Source organism: Aegilops tauschii, chromosome 7, assembly GCF_002575655.3.
Source record: "Aegilops tauschii subsp. strangulata cultivar AL8/78 chromosome 7, Aet v6.0, whole genome shotgun sequence".
Taxonomy (NCBI): Eukaryota; Viridiplantae; Streptophyta; class Magnoliopsida; order Poales; family Poaceae; genus Aegilops; species Aegilops tauschii.
In genome coordinates, this window is record NC_053041.3 from 18,367,407 (window position 1) to 18,375,253 (window position 7,847).

Sequence of the window (7,847 nt, forward strand, 5' to 3'; positions counted from 1 at the left end):
GTTTTCCCCCGGTCTTCCTTAGCTTTTCAATAAAAAAATCGTTTTTTTTCTTTTGCAAAAGTCACGGTTTTTCTTCCGCGAGAGGAACGGTTGTGCTTTAGCGAGAGTCACGGCCGTGCCTTTCGGAAACGGAAAAAAACACGTTTTCTATTTTTCTTCTTTCGCGCGAGTCACGGTTTTGCTTCCGCGAGAGACACAGCTGTGCTTTCGCGAGAGTCACGACCGTGCTGCTCGAAAAGGGAAAAAAATACGCGTTTTCTGTTTTGTTTTTATTTCACGAGAGTCACGGTTTTGCTTCCGTGAAAGGCACGGTTGTGCTTTCGCGAGAGTCACGGCCATGCCTCTCGGAAAGGGAAAAAATACGTGTTTTCTGTTTTTTTTTCTTTCGCGAGAGTCACGGTTTTGCTTTCGCGAGAGGCATGGGTGTGCTTTCGCGAAAGTCACGGCCATGCCTCTCGGAAACGGAAAAAAACGTGTTTTCTGTTTTTTTCCTTCCACGAGAGTCACGGTTTTGCTTCCACGAGAGGCACGGTTGTGATTTCGCGAGAGGCACGGGCGTGCCTCTTTCAGAAAGGGAAAAAACCGTGCTCTTGGTTTGGTTTTTAATCCGATTTTTTTGTGAAAAAAAGTTCATCAAAACCTATCAACATGAGATCTAGTTTTTAAGATCTCGACGCGAGGAATCCAATGTTGAAAACGGTTCGAGATTTGGACACACGGTTTAAGAGATAAAACGTTTTGAATAAACAGATCTACGAAAAAAGGAAACTCCCAGGTTGCGACAAGTGGCACGCTGCATGTGCGCCACTTGTCGCGACCCGGGAAGATGGAGTGTCCTTTAAGTATTCCTTAATTAGTGATTTCGCTTTTAAAGGCCTACATGTACTTGGATCAACTTGGGCCTATAGTACCGGCCTGGTTTTGTGGTGGTGGGTCGTCTTCAGTTGGGAAGCCCATATCAACTTGTACCAGGCCCGGGTTAGGTCGGAGACGCATCGATGCCTAAAAAAAAAATCGGACGCATCGATCGACGAGCGCCGCAGCCGCTACCAGCGACGAACACACGCAACGACGCGGCGATTCTGGTGGCCGGAGGAAGCCACACCCACTGAAGAGCGCGGCCGCCGGCAGCAAGAAGGCTTCGGCTGCAGCAGCCGGTCTCCGCATGAGGTCTGCACTCTGCAGGTCACCCACCTTTACCCTGTCTCTCCTGTTGCTGAATCCAATCCAATCCAAGCACGCAGCAGCTGCTTTAAACTGAGCAATCTAAGCTGGTGTTTCATCAACTCAAGTTTGCAGAACATGGATAACAACAGATGAAATCATCATTCTCTGTTTACAAACCGCAGACAAAGTGGCAGCAACAAATGGAGAGTAATAATTCATCTGTAGAAAAACAGAGTACGCACTAGAAAGCAGAGCAAGTCTGTATTCAAAATTGCAGGCCTTCTCGTCAGGTTGATCATCCAGTCCATTCCACGGTGTTCTCCAAGAACCGGTTCTTCATCTGGGCCAACAATTGCAACTTGAAAACGCCTTCTGAGATCTCAAAATGGAGTTGCAGCTTGCTACTCGCCTCTGTTACATTGAGGTCCCAGGAGCAATGCGTTCCTCTTCCATTCGCAGTGGAGAAATGGCAAGATCCCTCTCAGCTTCACCTTGCACCATATTAGAGGCCGCCAGCCAGCAGAGATGTTCAAGAGCTGAACGTGATGGCCAATTGCAGCTTCACTGTATGCATATGTAGCTTGATAGCTGAACGTGTTTTCCAGTCCATTGCATTTCCCACGTCTTCTCCCCAGCTGGAAAGCATTTACAGAGAGTGCATTAGTTTTATTTAATCGGCAAATATATTATGTGTTGGCAAGTTGAAAACAACACGAAAAACTGCAAGTATATGAAGAACACGTAACAACTTGATAACTACAAAATAAATAACTGACCAGTAATCAACATGATCACTTCACAGTTCACGTTTCAGAGGCACTTTGACTATCAGAGGCACCGTGGACTAGCTCTCTCCTGGCTCGGAAACGGAATTTGAGGCTTCAGATTCACTCTAGATCATTCCTTGGCGGCGGAAGATGCGAGGTTGAGGAGCTCCCTGCAACAAAATGGATTATAGGAAATAAATGATGTAACGGAAAATCAAAGCAGAAAACCACGACAAATTTTACAGTATAAGTTAGTCCTTACATGTCCAGCAGATAAGTGGAAATAGATGGGCGTATCATCACCAGCAACAAGTGCAAACGAGCAACACCTTCTGTATAGAGAGACAAACATCATCAGAAACCCAAACGGAAATAGCAATGGTTCAGAGCGAAGGAAATAAGCAGACGGAAATTCTACCTTCACCACAGAGCGAAGGCGTCGACCTGTGCGGATAATCAGCAAGAACGAAGGGTGCAGCATCGACCAATCATCAAGCGTCATCGTCAGCGGGAGCAGAAATCATCTTCCACCAAAGCAGAGCCTTATGTGAGGGTCTTGGCTGCTACACAACAACATCAAATTAAGGGACATCATCAGTTCAGATGATATACTTATGTGCTATAGTTAGTGAACGAAAGAGAAAGTAGGTAGCTGACCTGTCGCTCCTCGTGGTCAGGACCACCGCCTGCGACTGCGAGGAGGAGGTCTCCCCCGCTGCTGCATGCTCGGGACGGAGAGATGATGATTCCTCCCCCTCCGGTTGCTTCATCTACTACAATAGAGACAGTGTTCGCCCAACCGTTAATTCTGCCTGTAAGATTGAAGAGGTGTCAGTATCATCTTCACCGACTCTTTAGAATTGATTCGACAGATTAAACTGTCAGGCGTCGAGGTTAAAATGAAATACGCACCAGAATGTGCTGCACGTGGGTCATGTCACCCATCCTGAGTACTCCATTTGTATCTTCCTCTTTTCCTGCACGCCCAGCTGAACCTGAATGCATACACGGAGCACTAGTTCATTTCATCAATCCAGGTTGTCACCCCGTAGAGAACTAAGGAAGCCTTGATATAAACAGGGGTACGTGTAAGCATATGTGTTCACAAGCTTGAATACATTGACTGAATCTTTAGAATGAATTCAACTGATTAACCTGTCTAGCATCGAGGTTAAAAGGAAACACGTTCAAGAATGTTGTGCGCATAGTAGGGAAACATACAGAAACAATCTGGCGTATCTTGCAGCTGTCAACCATCCTGACTGTATTTGTATCTTCCTCTTTTCCTGCACCCGCACCTGAACCTGGATGCATATACAGAGCACTGGTTCATTTCATCAATCTGAGATCTAACGGTTTGCCACCCGGTAGATAACCAAGAGGCCTTGATGGCTAGGAGACTGTAAGTATATTGCCAGGAACTGTAAGTACAGAACATGTAACATGGTGGCTACATAAACAGAAGGAGATGTGGCATGCTTAAAAATCCAAGCCCGTGCTATGCCTATATATAATCAGGTGCAGCTTAAAAATACGTGGGCACATACTGAAAGGAAGAAGATAGCTAGAAATCCGATCTACTGAAGTTGGGAGAAACTAAAATGCGTGAGCCAACACAAATAATAAGAAACAGAGCAAGATTTGAGCCGTACCTGCAGAGTGTTACTACATTGTGGTGGAAGTGGCAGGAGACTTGCTCGGATTCAGTCAGCACGAATTGTAAGTGTAAAGCAGATCGTCTTGGCTGCTATATACAAATTAATTAGCACATCACACTCCATAGCAACACTATATATATGGGCTAGTATTAATGGAACGAAAGAGAATCAATTATCTGACCTGACGTTTGTTGTCACCACCGATTCTGAGCTCCCTCCCGCTGCTGCAGGCTCAGGATGGAGAGATGATGATTCCTCCGTTGCTTCTCCCACTTGGGCGACGGTGCCTCCCAGGTCGTGGTGGCTCCGTTCCTCAGACAGTCGCAGCACGGGACTGTTGGGGTGGGCGTCCACTTCACTTTGCAGCATAGCAAGATTCGCCACTCGACCATAGGGACCAAGTGCGATCTGCTTGAGCTTTGGAAGCTGGTTGACTCCAATAATTCCTGATGCCAATTCGCACCAACTGATATATATCATTGCCAGCTGGGGTGAGGTGCCATCCTCAAATTTCAACTCTCTCAGTTTCGCCAGATCACAAATACCAAGCTTCTTGAGATTTCGGAATGCTCCCATTTTGAATGCCAACTTCTCCCCACTATAAAAGCCGTATCCAAGACGAAGGTGCATGAGGTTGGGAAGTGGCCCTAGTATTTCCATGATTTTACCTTCTTTCTTTATTACAGTCCTGGATAAGCGAAGCTTGACCAAATGTATCAGACTGCCAACCCAGCCAGGAATCTCTCCAAGGCATCCATCCAACTTCAGACTCCTCAATAGGGGAGGAGGAGAGGAAACAACATGCAGCCACTCTAGTGTTACGCCTGAGCCAATAAGAAAATTATTCACTGTAAGAGAGCGGAGGCAAGTGAGCTTCTGAATGGCATCACACAATACATTGCATTTTTGCTTGGTGGCCCCTTCTGTTACCACGCTCAGTTTTCTCAGCTGCACAAGCTCACCTAGCTCTTTAATTGCCTTGCCACTAGTTCGTCTGATGTCCACGACCTCTAGTATTTGCAGCTCTTTCAGTTTGCCGATTCCTTCTGGCACCTTCACACCTCTTGACCATGACCAACGGCTAGACCAGGCCATGTGTAGCTCAGCAACTACCTCGGGATGTTCACTAGGATCAACCAAAGGTGTGAACAGTATGGGCAGACAAAGTGTGTTCACCAAGCATTTCCCAGGTTCATCCAGGTCAAACCATCTGTAGGACCTAATAACTCTGGTACAACGGACACTGCATAGACTCTTGAGTTTACAAATCTCAGTTGGCAGTTCTGTAATATAGCTGTCTCCAATGTTCAAAGTGCGCAAGCCTTGTAATTTCCCTATGGATCTAGGAAGTTTATAAATAGCCGAATATCCTCGAGGATCAGAAAAATTCACATACTTCAAGTGGCGCAACAAGCCTATGTTGCTGATATCCTTCTGTGTGACTTGAAATTGTGCATTCTCTAGATCTAAGGCTCTGAGCATTCTCATGTCAAGTGAACAAACTGAAGGTGATGGCCCCAATGATCTCTCACCAAACACAGTTACTGACCGTACGTGGCTCCAATCCATGCCAATATTTTGGCACATGATACCATGGTATGCTACATGGCGGAAGGTCTTATTTACAACACTAGTCAAACTATTCCCTGCCACGTACACGAAATTCTCATCTCTAGAAATTGCTATCATGACATCGCGAACGATATCATGGACTCGGCAGCTCTTTACAACCCCTTCTATGTTCACTCTTGATGGCTGAATCATGCTTCGGTTGACTAGATCATCAAAGTAACTATTTCCAACCTCCTCAGCACTTAGCCCATCCCTGACGATAACAAACCCCTCGGCTATCCATCTTTCTACCACACGCCTCCTTTGAATTTCAAAATCCTCAGGAAATATGCTTAAATATAGAAAACATGACTTCAGATGAGAAGGCAAGTGGTTGTAACTTAGGGTAACCATCCTCCTCATTGCTTCAAGACTTCGGTTGCTCTCTAGCTCTAAGGGGATCTGGTTGTAAATACTTTGCCATTCACTAACCTCTCTAGTGGCAAGCATGCCTCCTATTGTGAGAATAGCTAGTGGTAACAGTCCTGACTTTTTGACTATCTTGGTAACTATTTCCCTCATTTTCACATCATTATCCATGTCCTTCTCACTTCTCCTAGTCTTCCTTAATAGCAAATATATGGCATCATTTGTTTCTAGGGGTTTATGGTGGTAGATAAGTGGTATGGAAGATTCCAATGAGCACTTCTTAGCTAAACCAACATCACGTGTTCTTACCAATATTCGGCTACCTTTGTTGTTACTACTCGGAAAAGCAAAATTTTTTATCCAGTTCCAATCATCGATGTTCCACAAATCATCAAGTACAACAAAGTACCTCTTTTCAAGCAGCTCTTTCCTCAGATAGTTGGCGAGGTCCTCTTCTCGAACTACATTACCTTCAAGTTGCTTCTTCAATGCTTCCTTGCCAAAAAATTCTTTGATCATAACCTTGAGAAGCTCCATCCTGGCAAAAGTTCTCCATACTTTCATAAACCTTCCTGGTAAGAGTAGTCTTACCCAAACCGCCCATGCCGACGACGCATACTACCTGAGCAGGACCATTTTTGGCATGGACATCTATAAGCTTTATCAACTCTTGTTTGGGCTCGGAAAACCCCACAAGTCCTGCTTCATCTATGTTGCTAGCTGAATGGTTGCGGATATCTTCCATGCAAGAATCCCTCTCATCAATGGTTCTGGTAATTTGGTTCTTCTCAATCAGATTGTAGCGTGTGTTCCTGTTGCTGACTTCTTCGACTCTTGATTTGAGATCGCGGATTTGCACTGCGATTCGATGTCGTTCTTTGAGCTTCATAAGCTTCTGTGACAAGCTTTGACTTGCCACATGCACCATGAATTCACCAAGGCAATCTTCAATATTGTATGACAGCTCCCTTACTTGCTCTGCCCACACCTTGAGTAGCATATCTTTCTTCTCCATACCTTCAGCGGCCACCAGGAAAGCCTGCATCGTTGCTAGCTCGTCTTTGATGAACCTATCAACAATGGAAAAGTAACTTTATTACAGCTCGCTTTGTGTCATTCTTGCAGCCCGTGACATGCAAAGAAGAAGAAGAAATATGCACCCCCATGAAGAGATTTCAAGCCTACCATGAATGCCTGGTGCCATTCTATATACAAGAGTTGAGTAAAAAAAAATTGGTTGTTTCAAGAATTTATATATTCAACTAATGTTCATCCAACAAGTTGTTCTTAATAACAGGGGGAAAAAAGGATGTAAGAGGCAGTGGGAAGTGCATGACAAAAACAAAAGAAGTGCATGTGCACATACCAAATATCCTTGCGCACACCCATGAGGAGGCTCATCTCGTCGGCGGCGGCAGAGGCGGCCTTGCTAATAGCACCGCCCAGCATGGACCTCGCCATGCTCAGCACCGTCTCTGCCATTATCTCCGGCCGGCCGATATGATCCTCTCACAAACAACACTTTGGTAGTTCGGTGGGGTGTTGAGGAGTAGAAGGAGTAAGAAATGAACTCGGTGTAGCAAAGCAAGGCAAGCTGCAGTGCTGCTTTTATAGCGCGGAGACGGGGGTTGTTGTTCTTCTCCTAACAGCCAGCTACACCTAATTTGTAGTATTCGTCGGGGCATGTGCATGCCATGGGGACTAATTTGGAGCCTAATTATTGGATCTGGATCTACCAGGCATAATCCACCGGGTACCAGCAAGCATGCCTTTCCTCGCAGGTCACAAAAGCGAGCAGCTGTGAAGTTGTGAGCAAGTAGATGATTAGAAATATGTACCAAGGCAGCTTTTCGACGTGCGCATGCAGCGCGTTCACAAAAACAAATGGCGAACCAGCGATGGGCACCAACAACCATCACCCGGGTCGCGGTTGTTGGGGCTGCGCCCATGGTGGCGCTGGTGTGACGGCGTTGTGCCAGATTCAAGATCCCGTGCCCGGTGGCTCGTAACCAGAAAAACCCTCGAGCAGACGGGTTGACAGACGTATTGACGGGTTACAAACCTATCAAAGGTAGATCTATTTGACAGTCATGATATGCAGTTCAGCGCATGTCTTTTTTGTCTTTCGCTGATCGTAGTTTAGCTAAATATAAGTCTTTTTGGAGATTTTTTTTGCAGGGTTAAAGCCGTTTAATTGCTCAAGGGGAGGGAGATCCTCCAAACAAAGTTGTGGTACATTAGCAAGACTAGACTTGAGCCATATTGTACTACATAT

General features: G+C 45.7%; 1 pseudogene; it reads right to left on the reverse strand.

The window, feature by feature from the left end:
• Positions 1 to 380: 380 nt before the first annotated feature.
• On the reverse strand, positions 381 to 7,338 carry LOC109733777 (disease resistance protein Pik-2-like; annotated as a pseudogene).
• Positions 7,339 to 7,847: the final 509 nt, after the last annotated feature.